This window comes from Mesoplodon densirostris, chromosome 1, assembly GCF_025265405.1.
Source record: "Mesoplodon densirostris isolate mMesDen1 chromosome 1, mMesDen1 primary haplotype, whole genome shotgun sequence".
Taxonomy (NCBI): Eukaryota; Metazoa; Chordata; class Mammalia; order Artiodactyla; family Ziphiidae; genus Mesoplodon; species Mesoplodon densirostris.
In genome coordinates, this window is record NC_082661.1 from 183,447,483 (window position 1) to 183,470,768 (window position 23,286).

At 36.1% G+C, this 23,286-nt stretch overlaps 1 pseudogene; it reads right to left on the reverse strand.

The window, feature by feature from the left end:
- Positions 1–5,600: 5,600 nt before the first annotated feature.
- On the reverse strand, positions 5,601–6,584 carry LOC132485840 (mesoderm-specific transcript homolog protein-like; annotated as a pseudogene).
- Between the last annotated feature and the right edge of the window lie 16,702 nt (positions 6,585–23,286).

A 23,286-nucleotide genomic window follows, 5' to 3' on the forward strand; every position in this document is an offset into this window, starting at 1 on the left:
CCCCAGTGTGATGGTGATTGGAGGTGGGGCCTTTTGGGGGTGACTAGATCATGAGGTTAGAGCCCTCATGAATGGGATTAGTGCCCTTATAAAAGTGACTCCAGAGAGCTCTCCAGGCCCTTCAGCCATGTGCAGACACAGAGAAGATGACAGTCTATGAATCAGGAAGTGGGTCCTCACCAGACATGGAATCTGCTGGTGCACTGATCGTGGAATTCTGAGAGTTCAGACTTGGAAGTAAGTGTTTGTTAATTAAGCCACCCAGTCTGTGGTATTTTTGTTATAGCAGCCGAAATAGTTTAAGACAAAATGTTAAAGAAACTCAGGATTATAGAAGAGAATGCATTTTGTGTACTGGAGTAAGAGAAGGCATCCAAACAAAGCTACATTGAAATATGTGAATGATTTTAAATATAGGAGATAAACGTTTCTTATTCATGCATTCATTCATTTTTTTTTCTGTGCCCACTATATGGTAGGTACTATTCTACATTGTGAGGTGTTAACTACTCTAGATAGAGCAGTCAAGAAAATAAAATCTTTGCCCTCATGGAGCTTACATTCTAGAGAAGAGACTAACAATAAAAGAACTTAAAAATACAGAGCATATCAGAAGATGATAAATGTTAATTATTATGGAGAAAAATAAAGCAGCGTATACTGGATATGGTGAGCTAGTGACAGAGTGGGCTGCTACTTTACAGAGATTTCAGGCAACACTTAATTCAGTTTGGTTTTTTGGTTTTTTGCGGTATGTGGGCCTCTCACTGCTGTGGCCTCTCCTGCTGCGGAACACAGACCCGGGACACGCAGGCTCAGCGGTCATGACTCACAGGCCCAACAGCTCCACAGCACGCGGGATCCTCCCGGACTGGGGCACGAACCCATGTCGCCTGCATCGGCAGGTGGACTCTCAACCACTGTGCCACCAGGTAAGCCCAATTCGGTTTATTTTTGAGCAGAACCCTAAATATATATGAGGAAAGAGCTGTATCGTTTACTGAGAAAAGTATTTCAGGCAGAGATAACTACAAGCTTGAAGGTCTTTTTGCATCAAGTTCCATAAATAGTTAGGATACTGGGCTAGAGCAGGATGAGGGAGATGTGAAGTGGCAGAAGAGACTGAAAAAAAAAGTAGAGAATGAGAACATGAAAGGTTAATGTAGGAATAGTAAGTTTCTGGCTGTTGCTCTGAATGGGAAACTGTTAGAGTCTTTTAAAAAGAGGAATGGCATCATTGGCCTTACATGGATTAAAGGCTTTAGGAAATCAAAGGTAGAAGGAGGAAAGACATTTACAAGAGCCTTGCAGTAATCCAGCTAACCTTAGCTAGAGGTTTCTAATGAGCAAAAATTGCAGATACCATTGGTATTGTGGAACCATGGAGGAAGGACAAGAGAGAGAGGATGAAGTGCCACAGCCAAGTGGGGGCTTGCAAAACTAAACAAATTATAGCAGAAAATTAAAGAGAATTGCATTTTGTTTTGTTTTATTTTGTTGATTTTTATTGAATGCTTACCACATACCTGGCATTATGCCAAGTATGTTATACACATTATTTCATTTAATCTTCATAGCAACCTTTTTATTTTTTTTAAACATGTTTACTGGAGTATAATTGCTTTACAATGGTGTGTTAGTTTCTGCTTTATAACAAAGTGAATCACTTATACATATACATATATCCCCATATCTCTTCCCTCTTGCATCTCCTTCCATCCCACCCTCCCTATCCCACCCCTCTAGGTGGTCACAAAGCACCGAGCTGATCTCCCTGTGCCATGCGGCTGCTTCCCACTAGCTATCTGTTTCACATTTGGTAGTGTATATATGTCCATGCCACTCTCTCACTTTGTCACAGCTTACCCTTCTCCCTCCCCATATCCTCAAATCCATTCTCTAGTTGGTCAGTTTCTTTATCCCTGCCTTGCCCCTAGGTTCTTTGTGACCTTTTTTCCCCTTAGATTCCATATATAGGTGTTGGCATATGATATTTGTTTTTCTCTTTCTGACTTACTTCACTCTGTATGACAGACTCTAGGTCCATCCACCTGACTACAAATAACTCAATTTTGTTTCTCTTTCTGGCTGAGTAATATTCCATTGTATATATGTGCCACATCTTCTTTATCCATTCATCTGTTGATGGACACTTAGGTTGCTTCCATGTCCTAGCTATTGTAAATATAGCTGCAATGGACATTTTGGTACATGACTCTTTTTGAATTCTGGTTTTCTTAGGGTATATGCCCAGTAGTGGGATTGCTGGGTCATATGGTAGTCCTATTTTTAGTTTTGTAATGAACCTCCATACTGTTGTACATAGTGGCTGTATCAATTTACATTCCCACCAACAGTGCAAGAGGGTTCCCTTTTCTCCACACCCTCTCCAGCATTTATTTTTTCTAGATTTTTTGATGATGGGCATTCTGACCAGTGTGAGATGATATCTCATTGTAGTTTTGATATTCATTTCTCTAATGATTAATGATGTCGAGCATTCTTTCATGTGTTTGTTGGCCATCTTTATGCCTTCACTGGAGAAATATCTATTTAGGTCTTCTGCCCATTTTTGGATTGGGTTGTTTGTTTTTTTGATATTGAGCTGCATGAGCTGCATGTAAATTTTGGAGATTAATCCTTTGTCAGTTGCTTCATTTGCAAATATTTTCTCCCATTCTGAGGGTTGTCTTTTGGTCTTGTTTATGGTTTCCTTTGCTGTGCCAAAGCTTTTAAGTTTCATTAGGTTCCATTTGTTTATTTTTGTTTTTATTTTCATTTCTCTAGGAGGTGGGTCCAAAAGGATCTTGCTGTGATTTATGTCACAGAGTCTTCTGCCTATGTTTTCCTCTAGGAGTTTCATACTGTCTGGCCTTACATTTAGGTCTTCAATCCATTTTGAGCTTATTTTTGTGTAAAGTGCTAAGGAGTGTTCTAATTTCATACTTTTACATGTACCCGTCCAGTTTTCCCAGCACCACTTATTGAAGAGGCTGTCTTTTCTCCACTGTATATTCTTGCCTCCTTTATCAAAGATAAGGTGACCATATGTGCGTGGGTTTATCTCTCGGCTTTCTATCCTGTTCCATTGATCTATATTTCTGTTTTTGTGCCAGTACCATACTGTCTTGATTACTGTAGCTTTGTAGTATAGTCTGCAGTCAGGGAGGCTGATTCCTCCAGCTCCATTTTTCGTTCTCAAGATTTCTTTGGCTATTTGGGTTCTTTTGTGTTTCCATACAAATTGTGAATCTTTTTTTGTTCTAGTTCTGTGAAAAATGCCAGTGGTAGTTTGATAGGGATTGCATTGATTCTGTAGATTGCTTTGGGTAGTAGAGTCATTTTCACAACGTACATTCTTCCAATCCAAGAACATGGTATATCTCTCCATCTATTTGTATCATCTTTAATTTCTTTCATCAGTGTCTTATAATTTTCTGCATACAGGTCTTTTGTCTCCTTAGGTAGGTTTATTCCTAGATATTTTATTCTTTTTGTTGCAATGGTAAAGGGGAGTGTTTTCTTAATTTCACTTTCAGATTTTTCATCGTTAGTATATAGGAATGCCAGAGATTTTTGTGCATGAATTTTGTATCCTGCTACTTTACCAAATTCATTGATTAGCTCTAGTAGTTTTCTGGTAGTGTCTTTAGGATTCTCTATGTAGAGTATCATGTCATCTGCAAACAGACATCTGCAAAAGTGACAGCTTTACTTCTTCTTTTCTGATTTGGATTCCTTTTATTTCTTTTTCTCCTTTGATTGCTGTGGCTAAAACTTCCAAAAGTATGTTGAATAATAGTGGTAAGAGTGTGCATCCTTGTCTTGTTCCTTATCTTAGTGGAAGTGGTTTCAGTTTTTCACCATTGAGGATGATGTTGGCTGTGGGTTTGTCATATATGGCCTTTATTATGTTGAGGAAAGTTCCCTCTATGCCTACTTTCTGCAGGGTTTTTATCATAAATGGGTGTTGAATTTTCTCCACAGCTTTCTCTGCATCTATTGAGATGATCATATGGTTTTTCTCCTTCAATTTGTTAATATGGTGTATCACATTGATTGTTTTATGTATATTGAAGAATTCTTGGATTGCTGGAATAAACCCCACTTGATCATGGTATATGATCCTTTTAATGTGCTGTTGAATTCTGTTTGCTTGTATTTTGTTGAGGATTTTTGCATCTATGTTCATCAGTGATGTTGCCCTGTAGTTTTCTTTCTTTGTGACATCTTTTTCTGGTTTTGGTATCAGGGTGATGGTTGCCTTGTAGAATGAGTTGGGGGTGTTCCTCCCTCTGCTGTATTTTGGAAGAGTTTGAGATGGACAGGTGTTAGCTCTTCTCTAAATATTTGATAGAATTCGCCTGTGAAGCCATCTGTTCCTGGGCTTTTGTTTGTTGGAAGATTTTTTTTGTCAAAATTCATTTTAATTAATAGAAAATAAACACTTATTCCAGTTGTTATACTTGAAGTTGCTAATAAAAAAAGAATTTAAAATCACCACTTAATAATCCTGTTTTAACTAAGACAATGATACTGTGGCTTAAAAAAAAAAGTATTCAGCACCATTTGCTCATAGAACTTTCAGACTTTGTTCTTAAAGTTTCTGGAACTTTCCTATCTGTAAAGTACAGGAATTGCTGAGCTACATGAGGAACACTCTCTGAGACAACCAACGAGAAGTTAAGCTGTCAGTATACATTCAGCCTGGTAACTTGGACTGTACAACGATCCCCTCCTCTCCAATCTGGCTCAGGAGGGACATGCTTCTAAGCACTGAGATATGATGAGTCCGACTGTTATTAGCTGGAAAAACCAGTTCTAACAGCAAATATCAGTAAATCTCTGGCACAGAGACTACTGTCCTTAATGTTCTGTGATTTTAGGAAATTCTGTAAATAGCTTGGCTTTAGTTCAATTTACTCAGAAATGAAACATATTTAATAAGGTTAAACTACTCTGCTAGAGTAAGTGTCTGCTGATTTAGTGTCTTTATAAAATACATACATAATATGTGTAGGTAAATCATAGTCTTAAAGTATACTTAGAATACTGCATTATTGAAACCAAAGTCTAACAAAATGACTACAGTTAGAAGCAGCTAATGAAACTAAATCCAAAGTTATGACAAGGGAGACTCATTCTCACTTGAAGCTGTGTCACTTAGAGAATTAAAGCCATTCAAGGTGAGGTGAAGGTGGCACCTTTAGATAATTCCAATCAGGACCAGAAATTAGCATTTCTAAATATTTCAGAAAAGTCCATAGAAGTGTTTCAAAGACTTTTGTGCAAAAGAATGTCTGTCTATCTTTCTGCATCAGTGAGTAGTAGTGCCCATCAGAATTTCCTAATAACACAAAGACAAAGGCAAGTCCATACACTTGATCAGATGTCAAAGGAATGGGAGGTGGACTATTAGGTCACCCTTAGAACCTCTGCTGACTTTTTACTATATGCCGTTCACCAGTGTGAGTCAGGTGGACTTTTGTGAGAGAATAGTGTTTGGTGGCCAGGACCTCTTTTGGGCATTTCTTGCTAAGTGGAATACACAACAGATAAGGGAATAGGGGAGGTAATCCAGCGAAGCTACTCTTTCCAGCTCAGGAGTTGATGAAGCCCATATATGCATGCAAGAAGCCCATGGGATCCTCTAGCTGTGTTAGTGGCTAATGTGGTCATCCAGAATCGACACTGTGGATCGTGGCAGTGTTTTCCTGTACAGCTCCAAAAACTCTGGATAGGTATTCACTGAATCCAGTGGCCCATAGATGACATGAATGGGGATAGATACAGAGGCAAGAGCTCCCACCCAGCATCTTCTAAACTTCTTCCTTTAATTGATGTACTGCAAGAGACTGTCGATAACCAAGTTCCCATCATTGTTGTGTATCTCTGCCCACATGTCCCACAGTTCACTCTCAGAGGGTCGGGTGTATGTCCCAAAGACCAGGGTGAGACCTTGAGAGAATACGAAGAAGTTCATCAGTCATGTGAGGATGGGTGTTAGCATGCCTCCAGCTTTGGGAAGCTTTTGGAGAAGGAGAGGATGGTGAGTCTCAGGAAATATACCTCCATTTGACAGACAGAGACTCTTGATGGTAAGCCGACCAAATTGATTCTTCTTGAACCTATATAGAGCAGCTCCTGAGCAACGATATCCCCATAGTCGTGAGACAACAGGTTGATCCTATGGTTCTGGAGCCCCGGATGCTGCAAAAGAGCCTCCACGATGCTGGCCTGCTCGAATATGGAATAGTGATGTGGTCTCGGTTTGTCACCAAAACCAAAGCCTAGGAAATCAAAAGCAATCACTCGATGAAATCTGAGGGTCATACCTTCCCAAATCTTGTACCAGCCATAGCTGGATGTTGGAAAGCCGTGTAAAAGCACAACTATCTCTGGACTTCCAACCACACCCACAGAGTCTTGGTAGAAGATGCGCAGTCCCTTGTAGGTAAAAAACTGGCCTGATGACTTCCATGAGTAAAGAGCAATGGAAAGCTGGGGGGGGGGGGCGGGATGTGAAGATAGGCTGCAAGCAGGGGCACAGCCAACAGCCCCACCTGGGCCCACCACTCCCTCATCCTGATTCAGGTAAGACCTGGGCTACAAGACTCCATGTTTGGGGACCCGGTTGTGCATGCCTGTTGGAAGATTTTTAATCACAATTTCAATTTCAGTGCTTATGATTAGTTTGTTCATATTTTCTATTTCTTCCTGGTTCAGTCTCGGCAGGTTGTGCATTTCTAAGAATTTGTCCATTTCTTCCAGGTTGTCCATTTTTTTGGCATAGAGTTGCTTGTAGTTATCTCTCATGATCCTTTGTATTTCTGCAGTGTCAGTTGTTACTTCTCCTTTTTCATTTCTAATTCTATTGAGTCTTCTCCTTTTTTTTCTTGATGAGTCTGCCTAATGGTTTATCAATTTTGTTTATCTTCTCCAAGAACCAGCTTTTAGTTTTATTGATCTTTGCTATCATTTCCTTCATTTCTTTTTCATTTATTTCTTATCTGATTTTTATGATTTCTTTCCTTCTGCTAACATTGGGGGTTTTTTGTTCTTCTTTCTCTAATTGCTTTAGGTGCAAGGTTAGGTTGTTTATTTGAGATGTTTCCTATTTCTTAAGGTAGGATTGTATTGCTATAAACTTCCCTCTTAGAACTACTTTTGCTGAGAGAATTGCATTTTTGCACATATCTGATCCATTCTGTTCATGCCCTATTATTAATTTTTCCTGTCTACCTGTCTTCCTGCCTTCCACACATCTGTTGGAGCCCTTATCAATAGGAAAGTACAGGTGAACTAGGTCAAGACTTAGATCCTACCCTCGAGGAGTGCACAGTACAGTGGAGGAGAGTGACATATTGACAGGTTATTACAATACAGTATAGAACAGTGGGCACCATTAGAGTGTTATGGATAAAGTGCTTCCCTGAGCTATTTATAGACCTCTTAGTATAATCTTGGCACAATCTTGGTAGAATTTTTGTAATTCCTTTATATTGACTGACTCCCTGTTCTATGTTTGTCCTCTCTATGGGTTCCTAAATATACAAATAAATATGCAGAAGACCACAAACAAAATTCTACTAAACATTTATTATTATATATATTTAAGAAAAATTTTGCAAGAACTGTTGGGTAATATCATTTGTTTATTTAAATATTCACTTTATTATTTATTAGTTTTACACACCATTTGTTCTCAGGTAGGTTATTTTCTCCAGATACTTGTCCAAGAAAGTATCATTTTCCTTCAATTTTTCCTGAAGCCCTAAGAGACAAGAAATAGATCTTTAATTCATTTTGAATTAATTAAATGTTATGTTTCCTTAATAACAAATAGTCTTTGTGGTGATTTTTTTTTTCAGTACTTCACCTAGAAGAGGGCATTTTTAATTGTTTTTATATTTATTTATACCCACAATTTTCAAAATTACATATTCCCCCTTGCTTCTGCTATCAATTTTGTATGCAAACTAACAGCTGCACAGAATAATTTGTGGCTGTTTTTCCCCAGAACTTACTCTGAGCTTCTTGAAAGAAGAAAAATAACTCATGGTTGTCTGGATTCCTGACTCAATCATGGGTTTACAATTTTGTTAAATTAAATGATCAAATTGTCAAATACTACAAAATTTTAGGTAATTAATGTTATTGGCCATCTCACTCTTTCCCATCATTCAATATATTCAGAATTTTCATTTTATTTGCAATGAATATCCTTCAGTTTACAGAATGGTACCATACACATATAGTAGGCCCACAATACTTTAAATATTTACTGTATCCAGAAGAATTACAGCACAGCCATGACTTTTATTAGTGTATGCTATGATATTTGATCACTTCATTTGCTTTGAAGTTAAATAATTTTACTCTAGGTAACTATTGTAAGTTTTTATTTATGAAAAAGATTCTAACCTTTCTAAATCACTAGACTTTTTGAGCATACTTTTGGGTATGGAGTTCTTTTTTTTTTCATTGTATACTCTTTAATATTGTGATATTAGCCCTCTTCAAGGGAATGACTCTAAAATATCTAAAACAACAACAACAACAAAATGTCCACGAAGATGAAAAAAATGTTGTGAAGAAAAAATCCACTAGTCGAAAATACAAAATTTTGTAAATATAGAAAAGTCATAATAACAAATGAAATTAAAATAAAATTTACTTGACAATGGTTGTTTTAAAATGTTCATACAAGAATATGGTCAAACAAATATTCAGCCTGATAAAATGCAAATTGGTACAACCCTTTGTGGGAAACACTTTGATAATATAACTCAAAAGTCTTAAATATTCTTGTTCTTGCTGACCTTGTAAACCAATGATCTATGTATTCTAAGGACTATCTAAATTTTGGAAAATAGCTCATTGCATATGGGTTTAAACTGCATGGTTATATCATCAAAAAAAGTTAAATAGAGTAAGTCATTTAAAAATTAGAGAAGATCAAAAAGTTCAGGAATTTCAAACTTGGTCTCTGTGAGCACATTTCTTCTCAAAACTGCTTACCCAGTGTTTTTAATAAAAGCTGATTCCCTCTCTAGCATTCTCTATTAACTTCCTAGTAACTGAAAGCATGCAAGTCTATGATTACTGGTAGATTTATACCAAATCCCATGGATTAAGGGATTTTTAACCATTAATAATTATATTTATAAAAACCAATTATAAATAAGTATTATGAATGTTGAATTATTTAAAATTATACATGGGCTTCCCTGGTGGCGCAGTGGTTGAGAGTCCGCCTGCCGATGCAGGGGACACGGGTTCGTGCCCCGGTCCGGGAAGATCCCACATGCCGCGGAGCGGCTAGGCTCGTGAGCCATGGCCGCTGAGCCTGCGCGTCTGGAGCCTGTGCTCAGCAGCGGGAGAGGCCACAACAGTGAGAGGCCTGCGTACCACAAAAAAATAATAATAATAATAAAAAAATAAAATAAAATAAAATAAAATAATACATATATGTATATATATATATTCACCATTAATATGAAATACAAATGTCCCTAAAATAATACACCAATAGGTTAATGGTGGTTATATTTTGGATGTGGAATTATAAGTGATTTTTTTTCTTTGCATTTTTATTTCTGAATGAATAAAAATAAAATAAAATGCCAGTGGGACAAGGAAACATGTCTTACATATAAGCATAAAAAAGCCACGATTCATAACTAGTGGTGATTTCATCTAACTCTGCAGTGGAGCTTCTGATCCATGGCCTCTTTTTTGCTGGTGTCAGTTTTAAGAGAGGAGGGCTCTTCCTAATTTTTCTCTGGACAAAATGTTTTAATTAACTAATGTAAGCATGCTCCTGGAATATCTTTTAGCAGCTTTGGAATTGTTGATATTCCTGTTTCATTATTGAGTGTTCAGCATTCATTCATGATTCTAATCAACCTGTTTCGACTTATACTACTTATATAACAATTATAATATTATTTATTCACTTGTTCACAGAAGAAGCAAGGGAAGCTTCTTGCTATACTCCTTGAGAAAGTTACACACATTCTGCAGTGCCATTCAAATTATTTGAGAATCAACATCCTGAGATAAAACTGACAAAGCAGTTGGGTTTCCTCCTAATCAAATGATGATGCCTTTAGTAGTCATATCTCCTTTTTTCTTTGTTACTCATATTTAGTACTTAACCTAAATCCAGAGCAGAATCACAGTTCCCTTTTTGAAGAATGATTTTATTCAATATTTTATATTTTGTTCAATATTTATATTGTATTCATTTATTTTAATGTCTAGAGAGATCATGTTAATATTCATAGGGTGACTGATGACTGAGCAGGTGAAGGGCAGTTTAGGTTAAATGATCCTTTGTAGTAATTTGAAGGAAACTGCAGGGTATGACATTTGTATTGAAGCTCAACTCCTCTGTGGCAGGCCTCCAGAATCCTGACACGTGTTTCCTGCCCAAAGTTATTCACTCCGCAGAAAATATTAACAGAAATTTGCACGAAAATCTTGGCATCCCAATATCTGTAAGGGATGTATAAAATTAAGGCTCAATAAAATTTCAGAAGTAGAATATTTGTCAGGTACAATTGTCAGGGCTGTGAAGTTTAGGCTCTTGCTTGATTCTTCCTTCCTTAGAAAATCATTGGTTATAAAAGCCATTTCCCAGAATCACTGTACAAAGGTGAAAGAAAATGAGTAATAATAAGAAGTAAAAATAAAAGTCAAATAGTTTGTGCCTTTAAGTTTTTTAATCTACATCCATTTCTTCAATTCTTTCTGTCTGTCTCCCTTAATAATCTAAAGCTGATTTAAGAGCTTTCTCATAGAACTCCAGTGGTTCTCACTCCTTCATTTCCACAGTTTTTAGTGTTAATTTCTGACATGGACACAGGAACATAGGATTTGACTGTTCTGGCCTTACCTGGTTACAAGAATAGGCTTGTGCCAGAGTGGTTATTCCAGTTCTTCCTTGCAGCCTGGTAAATATAATGACCTGACTTTAGTGGAAGTTCCTGTTGCATCCTTAGTCCCAAATGTCACTCATTTTGTGGTGGCTCTATACATGCCAAGAATCTGGAAAAGACGTGAAACAAATATGCAAACAAAACCAATAAACAAAACAAAAAGAAAAACAAAAATCAGGATATTAGTATTATAAACTCAGATAAAATTTTGGCATAAAATAAAGACTAGAAGAGCTTCAGAGGGAATCACTGCCACTATTTCTACAGGGTTAGTCTGTTATGTCATCAAAATACACAGTAAAAGGTGAGACTGGTTCTTCCTCTTGCAAGAAGCTGAGGAAAGGTCAAAAGGGGACTTAAATAAAAAGGTAGGCTTTTGTAAATGTGTGTACTCTCAAGAGGTATTCACTAAAGATTGCCTGATTTGAGAGTGGAAGTAGTTGAAGAATTTAGTAGTGTTAATAATTAACACTTGTTAAATGAAGTAGAGAATCACCTGGATATAAATACAGCAGAAAGAAAAAAAGAAAGATTATAGATCTCTTGTTTAAACACAGTTATCATTTTATCTGGCTTGCATAAGTAATTACTTTATTCATATTCCCAAGCAAGTGCTTTATTAATTTGGATTAAAATGAGTTAGAATTACTTGCAAAAAATTCTTTGATGTTATTTGGAATGCTAACATTTGTGACGATCAGAGAATGATTTGATTCCTCTGTTTCATTGGCACATTTTTAGAGATTCCTTAGACTTCAGGTTCATGAGCTATCCTAGGAGAGATTTTCACTACTTTTTCTTTTAAAGCTGAAGAAACTGGGGCACTGGGAATTTCACATACTTTGGGGTAATAAACTGAGGAAGAGGAATAGTATCCAGCTTTCTTCCAAGGTCAAGGTTCTTCTCACTGCACTATGACTCTTGCAATTACACCACAGACATTTTCGACCTCATAGAGGAGTTGTTTCTTAGCCTTCTGGGGGAGTAAATTTAGAAGATATAAAAGCTATAAATCTGTTTTAGGAGATAAACCTTCTAAACTTGTCTGCGTTATACAATATCCAGATCAATAGTGTATGTCTATCCATACCTTTCCCTTGGCTTTCAAATACAGCCTGGAATCATTAGCAGAGCATGATCTGGCCTGTGGCCTCCAGGATCTGGCTTCACTGTTGTATCTTACTTTCCTTACCCATCAGAGGCTCTACTCAAACTGAACTCTGGAAACTTTTTAATCTTCACACTCCTCCATTTCCTCAGTCACCTCCACACCTCTGTTATTCCCCCTCATCTAAATTCTACTCATTTGTAAAGCATTGTCAGATATCTCAGCCAGCCGCTTCTGTCCTTTAAATTTCCACAGGATTTAGTTTATGGAGGTGTCTCTTATATCTCTTCTATTTTGATTGACATGAGTATCTGTGTAAACATTATTTTCTCTGCTAGTGCATATTAATGTGTAATGATAGGACCTGTGTCTTTGACTACTAATCTTCAATATTCAATAAGTATTTAATTTAAAAAAAACTGCTGAATGAATAATAGATATTCTGGAAGTAAAATATTCTGTAACATTATATAATTGTATCTACAGTTTTAAACTATTTTGTGACAGGAACACAATGAAATGTTACAGTTTGAAGAATTAGTTCTTATAGCTGATCTAAAATAGTTAAGTATTAATAAAAACCTAATGCCCTACCACTGAGAATGGTAGAAAATTCATGAAAAAAGTGGGCCCATAAATCCTGGATATCTAAAATTCTTCTATTTTTTTTAATGTTTTATTTTTCTTGCTCACTCTTAAACAATAACTTAGCTGAATAAATCATACTGTATTGATATTTACTTTCACTAATACTTTGAAAATGTTTAGAGTATCAAATGATATAAGATATAATTTTGTCTCTAATTATGCTTTCAAGGTGTTGGTTTTCAGGATGGAAATTCTAGTTTTCCACTTTTGATATTGACTGAATGCTTTTGTTATTCTAAAAGTTAATTGATATTTCTAGGCGTGGATTTATTTTTATTTTGTTGCTCAGATTTTGTGACCTTTCTTGGACCCAAAGATATTCTTTTTTTTTTTTTTTTCTGTTTTTTTCTGTATGCAGGCCTCTCACTGTTGTGGCCTCTCCTGTTGCGGAGCACAGGCTTCGGATGCACAGGCTCAGCAGCCATGGCTCACGGGCCCAGCCGCTCCGCGGCATGTGGCATCTTATCGGACTGGGGCACGAACCCATATCCCTTGAATCGGCAGGCAGAATCTCAACCACTGCGCCACCAGGGAAGCCCTCTTTTTTTTTTTAACATCTTTTTTGGAATATAATTGCTTTACAATGGTGTTAGTTTCTGCTTTATAACAAAGTGAATCAACTATACATATACATATATTCCCATATCTCTTCCCTCTTGTGTCTCTCTCCCTCCCACCCTCCCTATCCCACCCCTCTAGATGGTCACAAAACACCAAGCTGATCTCCCTGTGCTATGCAGCTGCTTCCCACTAGCTATCGGTTTTACATTTGGTAGTGTATATATGTACATGCCACTCTCACTTTGTCACAGCTTACCCTTCCCCCTCCCTGTGTCCTCAAGTCCATCCTCTAGTAGGTCTGCATCTTTATTCCCATCCTGCCCTAAGTTCTTCATGACCATTTTTGTGTGTGTGTGTATGATTCCATATACACTTGTTAGCATACGGTATTTGTTTTTCTCTTTCTGACTTACTTCACTCTGTATGACAGACTCTAGGTCCATCCACCTCACTACAAACAACTCAGTTTCATTTCTTTTTATGGTTGAGTAATATTCCATTGTATATATGTGCCAAATCTTCTTTATCCATTCATCTGTTGATGGACACTTAGGTTGCTTCCATGTCCTGGTTACTGTAAATAGAGCTGCAATGAACACTGTGGTACATGACTCTTTTTGAATTCTGGTTTTCTTAGGGTATATGCCCAGTAGTGGGATTGCTGGGTCATATGGTAGTTCTATTTTTAGTTTTTTGAGGAAGCTCTGTACTGTTCTCCATAGTGGCTGTATCAATTTACATTCCCACCAACAGTGCAAGAGTGTTCCATTTTCTCCACACCCTCTCCAAAATTTGTTGTTTCTAGATTTTTTGATGATGGTCATTCTGACTGGTGTGAGATGATATGTCATTGTAGTTTTGATTTACATTTCTCTAATGATTAATGATGTTGAGCCAAATGTATTCTTTTCTTTTAACCACTTTTATCTTTTCCATCATTTTATTTCCCTAGACTTCCTTGTAGAATACTTTACAAAATCTATCTTGCAGTGTATATACTCTTCATCTGGGTATAATCCATCTTTTAATATTTTTATTGTTAAATGTTTTAATAATATTCCTAGAATTTCTGCACTGTTAATTTCCCAACCTGCTTGTTCTTTTAAGAATGCATTCTTTCTTTTCTTATAAGTGCTTTTAATTCCTTCTATGATTTATATAAATAATGTAGACATAAACATTTTATATTCTACTCACATAAGAGTTATTTTAATGGATTCCTAATCCTACCTTTATTTTATCTACTGAATCCCAGGGATGATATACTGATTCTGTGTTTTAAAATGTTTTGTTATAAGCTAATTTTTGATTGGGATTATTTTCCTTTATTTTTTCCAATGAGAATGCATTGTGTTTTGGGTTGTAAGAGTATCTCTTCAGGATGCTTTTATATGTATTTTGATTCATTCAGAAACATAGCATATATCAAATAATATAATAATTTTGTGCTTTAAGATTCAGGAGCAATGTAGAAGATCTAAACTTGAAATGAAAAACTGTGCTTTTTATAACTAGCCTAAAAGTTATCAACAATGCAGATTATGCAGCTGTGGGATATGGCTTACAACATCAATGATAGCAGAATGAAATAAGTATTACACTGAATGCTCAATACTACATATTTAAATTAGACATGGTGCCTCAGTAACAAGATGTGTCTATGCGCATGTGTAGGTTTTCATTTTGTGTGTAAGTCCATGTGTATAATGGAATTTGCAAAATCTGAGAGGCTTGAGGGAGCTGGTTGTTCTATAGTAGTGTGTGTATGACAAGTTAGGACCTTGAAATTATTACTTTAAAAAAATGGAAACACAGACACCTGTATAGAGGGTTTTTTTTAAATTTATTTATTTTTGGCTGCATTGGGTCTTCATTGCTGCACACGGGCTTCCTCTAGTTGCGGTGAGTGGGCACTACTCTTTGTTGTGGTGCGCAGTCTTCTCATCGCGGTGGCTTCTCTTGTTGTGGAGCATGGGCTCTAGGTGCACGGGCTTCAGTAGTCGTGGCTCATGGGCTCTAGAGCACAGGTTCAGTAGTTGTGGCTCATGGGCTTAGTTGCTCCGCGGCATGTGGGATCTTCCCAGACCAGTGCTTGAACCCGTGTCCCCTGCATTGGCAGATGGATTCTTAACCACTGTGCCACAAGGGAAGCCCAAAACACAGAGACACCTTTAATGCATTAGAAGTATGTGGAAGAGTGACTTGCAAATATTAGTTATTTAATACATGTTTTCATATTTGCATAGAAAAAGCATGAATACAACTATTTTTTAAGTAAAAATAATTAGGGCAAAAAAATATTTATAAGGGAAAAAGTTAGGCTATGACTATAATTTTCCAGACAAAAGATTCACCAAGCTAGTGATAGTGGAGATAAATATTCAGTTTTATACTCAGGAGATTTTACAGAGGTTGAACTAAGAGGATGGCATGAAATTTGGTTGTAAGATTAAAGAAAAGAAAGAGCTTAAAGTACTGATTTTTGTTGTTGTTGTTTCTTTGCCAACTTGTGATAAAATCAGATATTAAAGACATTTTTGGGGAGAAAATTAGAAACCAATTGGGGCTTTATAAGTTTAAAGTTTCTCCAGGAACTTTAAATACATGGAAGACTATAACTTGCTGGAAGTGTATATCATACAGGCAGATGTTAAATTTCTATGAATGGATCATATTTCCAGGATAGCATATGGGTGGGAAAATAGGAAATGGATAGCGGGAGGCTTACCAACTGTATGCATATTTGCACAAATTGCAAAAGTATAGTTCAACTAAGAAGAAACTGTCCAAAATAGAAGAGCTAGGAAAGAGTTATATACTAAAAAACGAGATAGGAGAGTTTTAAAATATAGGGATCTAGATGGAAATGATGAATCTTTTAGATAGCCTGAGTAGAAAAGAGATTTAACATAAGCTATTTGATTTGACATGTAAAAAGATCTTGCTGATATTTATAAGAAGGGTTTCTTCTTGGGTAGAGGGATTGGTGTTTACTGAAGCGGTTTGAAACATTGGAAGTCCCAGAACTTCTAGATATAAGAGGTTTTATTGCTGCAACTCATCTGGAGCAATTGGCAGGCTTGGGACTACATCATACAGCACTTTGCATGAGACTGGAAAAACATCAATGTCCTTATTAAATAACAGTGCTGGAAGTGTGTACTGCAAGATATTCTTGAGAGGGTGGTAAATAAACCTTCTCAATTGTAAATTGTGGAAATAGAGGCATTACGTCAGATTAAGAAATTATGATTAAGGTAAAAGGAAGAGTTATGTACATTAAGTACACTTATTGCATTAGGAAGTATTAAAGTAAAACTATTTGCAGGCTAAAGGGAAGAAGGCAAAACATCAAGCCCAGGAGTCTAATACCCACAATGCACAGGGTTACATTAACTCCACAATATGTGCAAATGAACTACAGGGATCCATTTTAGAGAATTATTCAACTTGATAAAAGATTATCTAAGATGAAACCACCATATAATCTAAAATAAATCTTCCCCTTAATACACACTCCTCACATGTTCATGTGCAGACACACACATTTCTTTGGGACAGAGGTAGAAGGCCATAGTACTGAAACTTCTAGGTGAATGTCAGTGATGGTCCATTGGTCACCTGAAATGGCCACCTTGATCTCTTCAGCACCTGACTCGGCTGTTATTGTACATTGGATCTGAATTAAGTTCTTCTCAAAGTGAGATGCAGACCCTCTGGACAGAGACCCAGCCTTGTAGTGTTAAGAGAGTGAAGAAACAGCAGGCAGCTCACAGCAACATCTGTTCCACTGATCTGTAAAAACAACAGGAGTTTTTTAGTTAATGAACTCTAATATTATGGTGCTGGATATGATTAATGTACATGAGCTATTCCCACCAATGACTGTAGGTTTTACATATATGTAAATTAGATAAGATGGGTTGAACAGTTTAAGGTGGGGTATCCTTCATTGTATGCAGGCAGCTCTTGGCTATGTACTGAGGTATAATTTACACATACAACCCCCCTCAACCACATAACCTATACACACAACACCGCAAACACACACTTACCCATCAAAACAGAGAAAAATTAATGTTGAAATTAAAAGAAAGAGAAGAGATAATTAAGGGAGCAAATTTACAGAAGAGTTGGGTAGGAAATGAGATCCAAAGTGTAGATGGAAAGCTAAATGTTACAGAGGATAAGGGTAACCCTTTTTTCTGGAGTGGAAAAATGGAGTAAGTGTTGTAAGAGCTAAGTCCAGGTGAGATTACGTGAATCTAAGAGATGCCATATATAATAGTTTGTACTTCTCTGAAGAGGCAGACATAATATCATCAACTAAGAGGGAGGGGTAAGATGGGTGGAGAAAAGTTGATAGTGAGAAGAGTAGAAAAGACTTTGTGGCACAAAGAATGCCAGAAGAACCTGAAAATCGGCAAGTAAAATAGTGTTCTTACAAGGTAAGAAGCTATCCATTTATACTAGTGCCAGTAAGCATGGTAATGAGATTTTCTCTAACAAAGCTTAGTGGTATAAGGTTAAGAATTAAATTGAGTGGTCACAAGAGGCTAAAGTTCAAGATTTTATGTGCAGACAGAATTATTTTAAGTGGATCAAACACCAATTTCATCTGATAAACTGTGCCCAGGATTAATGCAGTTTTCAGCTGTTTCATGAAACACTGATTATATTCCTCTAATGTGCAATGGTGTTTTTGTGGAGAGCCCTGAATTGTTACCTTCTAAACACACAGCAGAAAGAATAACCAGGAATTCACTTTATGTCTAATTGTACTAATTTTAAAAATTCTAAACATATCAATTCATCCAGATGATATTTTTCTAAAAACTTCATTTAATTCTAAATCTGCATTATAAAGTTTGTACATGATTCAAAAATACTTAAGATAAATTCTGCAGCTTCAGATGACTTAATATAATATGAAGTAGAATGATAAACTGCTTTGAGAGTAGAAGACCATCTGATTGTAACATTTTGTCACTATCACTCTTATACAAAGATTTCACTGAGGAAGAAAAATGAAAGTCTCATAGGTGATAGAAAATAGTAGTGTGGTTCCTATTTCCACAGTGTTCTTCAAGAATGTGCTAGAAAAATGCTTTAGAGCAAAACTGCCATATAAGTTAACACGGGGAAGTAAAATATTAGTATATGCTTCAAATAGACTTAGAGTACACAAGAGAAAATCAGAAAAAAATTCTCTAGGAAATTAAGTAAAAAAAAAAACGTGATTTTCTAAAAAGTTTAAAATATATTCCTGTTTATTTTCACCTAGCTTGTGACTCTCTAAAACTAGACACATTTTATGCTCTGCACAATCCGACAGTTCCCCCACGGTCTTCTGCATCTATTCCTCTTTATCTCTGCATGTGATCTTCCCTCTGCTTGCATATCCTCTGTCTTTCCACCAATTTCTTTGCCAGGGTACACTTTAGGCATCATGGCAAGAGTCACCTCTTCCAAGAAGACTTCCTCATACTGCTTACACATCTGTCTGAGCACTTTTTACAAATCCATGCCTCACTTGATTAATCAATCCCTTGAGGCTGGCAACTAAGTCATTTTCCTGTCTAGATTCCCATGCTTTAGCATATGAATTTCACATTTTAAATGATCAGTAAATAATTTGTTGTGTGAATAATTTATAAAATAATTTCTCCATTAAGTTTTGGAGGGGATATAAGCATATCTTCTAGAGATATTTCTAGAAATAAGTATTTAAATTTGTAGATTATCGGTACTTCCCTGGCAGTCCAGTGGTTAAGACTCTGCGCTTCCAATGCAAGGGACACGGGTTCGATCCTGGTTGGGGAACTAAGATCCCACATGCTGTGTGGCACAGCCAATAAATAAATAAATAGATTGTCTTATGCCTTTTATGCTGCTTGCCCACACCCAGGTACACTGACATCTTTGCTGTTCCGTGAACACACAGTGTACGGCACCAGTTGAGATATCTATCCGGACTGTTTTCCTTAGTAGCCTCTTAGCTACTTCCTCCACTCCCCACCAAGTGTTGCTTAAATTTACCTTTCCAATGAGACCTGCTATGATTCCTGTGTTCAAAGTTCCAGCCACTACCCTCCCCCCATCCCAACACCGCTGTTCTCCCTAAACTACCTCACCACTTTTGTTTTTGTTTTTCTTTTTCTGCAGCATGTATCAGCATCTAACATGTTATAATTTATTTATTTTTGTTATTTTTGTTGCTGTTGAATTCTGCTTCCTCACTAGAAAGTAAGCTCCATAAGCACTGGTAATTTTTTCACTTAACAATTGATCTTGTTAATAAAGAACAGAAGAACATTGCTTATCATCCAGTTTTATAAGGGTTAAGTCATAACCCATTACAGTTGCCCACCTACAGTGCACTCTGAGAGGAATTCAAGATGAAAAACAGGATGAGGTACTGTGTGCTTTGGAAAAAGAAAAACAAACAAACCTTAGATAGTCAGATGCATATCTCAGGGAAGAGTTTCAATGACCCCAAATTCTTTCATCTTCCCATACATAGAAAAGCCCTAAAATCATTAGCTTGAGATATCTGTTCTTTATGATTAGCAATAATCTTTTACCAAACTGTATACTTGACTGCATGTATTTCCTAGTCAAAAAAATATAAACTGGCCTCTCCCTAACCTACCTTTTTGGAGCAGTTCCTCAGACCCAACTGAGTGGCTATCTCCTAGGTTACAGTCTTCAGTAAAACCCTGAATGAAACTTAACACACAACTCTTACATTGTGCATTTTTCTTTAGGTTGACAATCTAAATTCTTAGAATAGTGTTTGACATAAAATACACACTCAATAACTATTTATCAGTTGAATATATAGAAGAACCACCCCCGCTTTAACCTCATTAGATTGTATTTTACTCAAATAATTCTTCATTTTATTTTCTTCTTTGACCTTTAGATAATCTGCACAGAGGGTTAGGGAAGGTGACATTCAAGATAGAACCTCACTGAAGTGACTGACACAAGAACTACTTTGATTTAGGTGTTTCTTTACTCTCTTAATTCATCTGTTTCTTTCAGACACATCTATACAGAAAATATTTACTTGAACATATTTGATTATTTCCCTTCTACACTACATCCTGTTTAAGAATCTGCAACCACAGCTTTGAAAGTAAATGTTCATTACACCATCCCCGAAAAAGATTAATCAAGTATGATTAAGAGAAGTCTTTGATAGCCAAATGCAAAATATATATTTAAGAACTGGAGCTTTATTATAATAAATATTGGGAATTTTGTGAGATATTGAGTAAATATTATGAACTGTGCTGAAAATAATTGTGTTAGATTTTGTAAGTGAAGCTGGAGGATGTAAAAGCCCATGGATATTTTAGGAAATGTTAACCACCTTGTTTACCATTCTGGTCTTTCAAAAGAGCTAGTTTGAAGTCAATTCAAAAAGGAGTAGGCATTAACTCAGAGAAAATATTCCCCTGATGGTTAGCATAGAAGTCATTTTTACTGCAAACTTGTGGAGCTTAACATTCTCATTTTTGTGACTGTGGAAATCACATATAATGACTCACTCAAATTTAGCATAAAAAAATGGTTTCAAACTTCTACTTTCTATTCATCTCTGTCACTTTACTTTTTATTTTGAAAGCCAGGTAGACATAAATTGAATTTGGCAGCTAGTGAGAAATGTTTGTAAATCATAAGAAGAAGCCCAATCTAAATTTAAATCAGTATACCAATATCTTAAGAGTAATAAAACTAGTACATGATATAAATTTCATTTCACAAAGGAACCAAATTAAAGCAACTGTAGTTAAAATGTCAGTCTCTTTGCATATTCCTCCTTTTTCCAGTGGTTGGAGAAGGAAATATTTGTTTCCTTTGAAAGATATTTTTTTGGAACATTTCTTAATTGTTTTATGATATATTTACATATGTCAATAATGAATCTTAATTTGCATTAAAGTTGTAACAGAATCTTTTTCAAACTAAAAGTAAAATCAATGTTAAAAAAGTGATAGTTCTGTTCAGTTTAGTCAACTTTGAGAAAGAATGCCATGCAAAGAAAAACTTGGCCTTGATAGTGAGGGTTAAGACATGGAGGCATTACCCTGTTAAAGACAAATGTTCTATTTATCCTAGATTATATAGACAATGGATTGAGCTAATATGATTGCTAACTCTGACACAATGAAAACCAGTTTGATAAGGTAAACTTTACCACAGATATGCAGCCTCAAAGACAGTTTTCAAATAAGAATGATCATGTGTAAGACCTTGGCTATTAAACCAATCTTTCAAAAGATCTGGTATGAATCCTACTCCAGGAAATGCAATGAAACAGTTTATGGAGTCAACTGTTTTTTTAATTCTCTTCTCCTGTTTTTCTGATAATAAAAATATAAAACTTTCTTGTTAAATCTTAAAACGTACATCAATATACAAAGAACAAAATTAAATTTCAGCGTTATCTAAAAACCAAGAAATAATCTTTGAAAGCACATTGCTTTGGCCTCATTCAATCCTTTGAAGTCCTGAGTAGAATAAAGTGTTGAATAAGAAAGAATTCTTTCTCTCTGTCAGGTTTTCAAGCTGGAATATTGGTCTTCTCCTGCCTCAGACTCAGATTAGAACGTATATCATGTTCTCTCGGGACTCCAGCTTACTAACTGCAGAACATGGACTTCTCAGCCTCCATAATCACATGAGCCAATTCCTCATAGAAAATCTTGTGTGTGTGTGTGCATATGTGTGTGCGTGTGTGTTTGTGCATGTGTGTGTGTGTGTGTGTGTATCTCCTATTGATTCCGTTTTTCTGGAGAACCCAAACTAATAAAACATTGACATGAGATGATGTTATCTGAAAATTTTAATAACTGTTGCTTCATTTTTTATAAGTTCATAAACACACCTGAAATTGAAAATAAGTAAAATAAATCTGGAACAACAGTTATTTGATCTAATGAAAAATCTAAATAGTGAAACAGGGAAATTCAGTACTTACTTTTTCATTAAACATGAAGTTTCATTTTTTGAGCTCATTGCAGGCAAAAAATTATATTACAAAAATTAAAAACAATAATTACCCAATAAGATAAATAAAATAGTAGTTGAACCTGCTCAATCCATATTTCATATGAACATAACATAACTTTCCACATTTCTCATTGATACTGCCAGGTAGCAACCAGCAGCTTCCTGTGTCTTACAGTTTCCAACAAAGACAGTGGTATAATTGATTGGTAAACCAAAGGACAGGCAGCATCAAATAGCTACACCTAGTTACTCACATTTTCATGACCACCCTTAATTGAAAGAAGAGTGTTACCTTGAAATGATATTTACATAGATTCAAAATTTAAAGTGAAGGTCAAACAAATCTATCTTGTCTAATTTAAATAGTACTATTAATAACAATGACAAAAGTTAATAATTTATTAATAATAGTAGCTATTTAAACTACTTTAATAACAATAGCATCTTTTTATATAAAATTATATGAAATGTCACACAGGTTAGGGAATTGGGGCTATAGATATTAACAGGGGCTCTGCACAAACAGGATTTTATGGTCATCGTACACATAAAGGAATACAACTTGAGCAATTGCCAGGACAAAACGGGAAGTTGTACAAGATACAGGGGTGGCACCTATAAGATGCAACTGTGGATAAACATCAAGGATTGGAGTTGGGGACAGAAAGGATTCTGGGACACCTTACCTGTTGCATACTTCTTGCTTTAGCTTTTCTCTGTACATCTGCATCATTTTCTTCTTTTCTTTGAAGACAGTCTTTTTAATCTATTTTCAAGCCACATCATAGACACTGGACACTTCATTGTGCCAGCAACTGAGTATTTAAATTTCAGTCATGCAGATAGACTCACTGGTTGTCTTTCAGTGCATATTTCATATTCCTGGGAGAGAGACTATCTGATAATCAAAATCACAGCTTGGTTTGTGTACTCACCCCTTTTCAGCTACCAATGCCCAGGCCAGGAGGCTGGGACCATACTTTGCATGTGTGACCAATGCCTGAG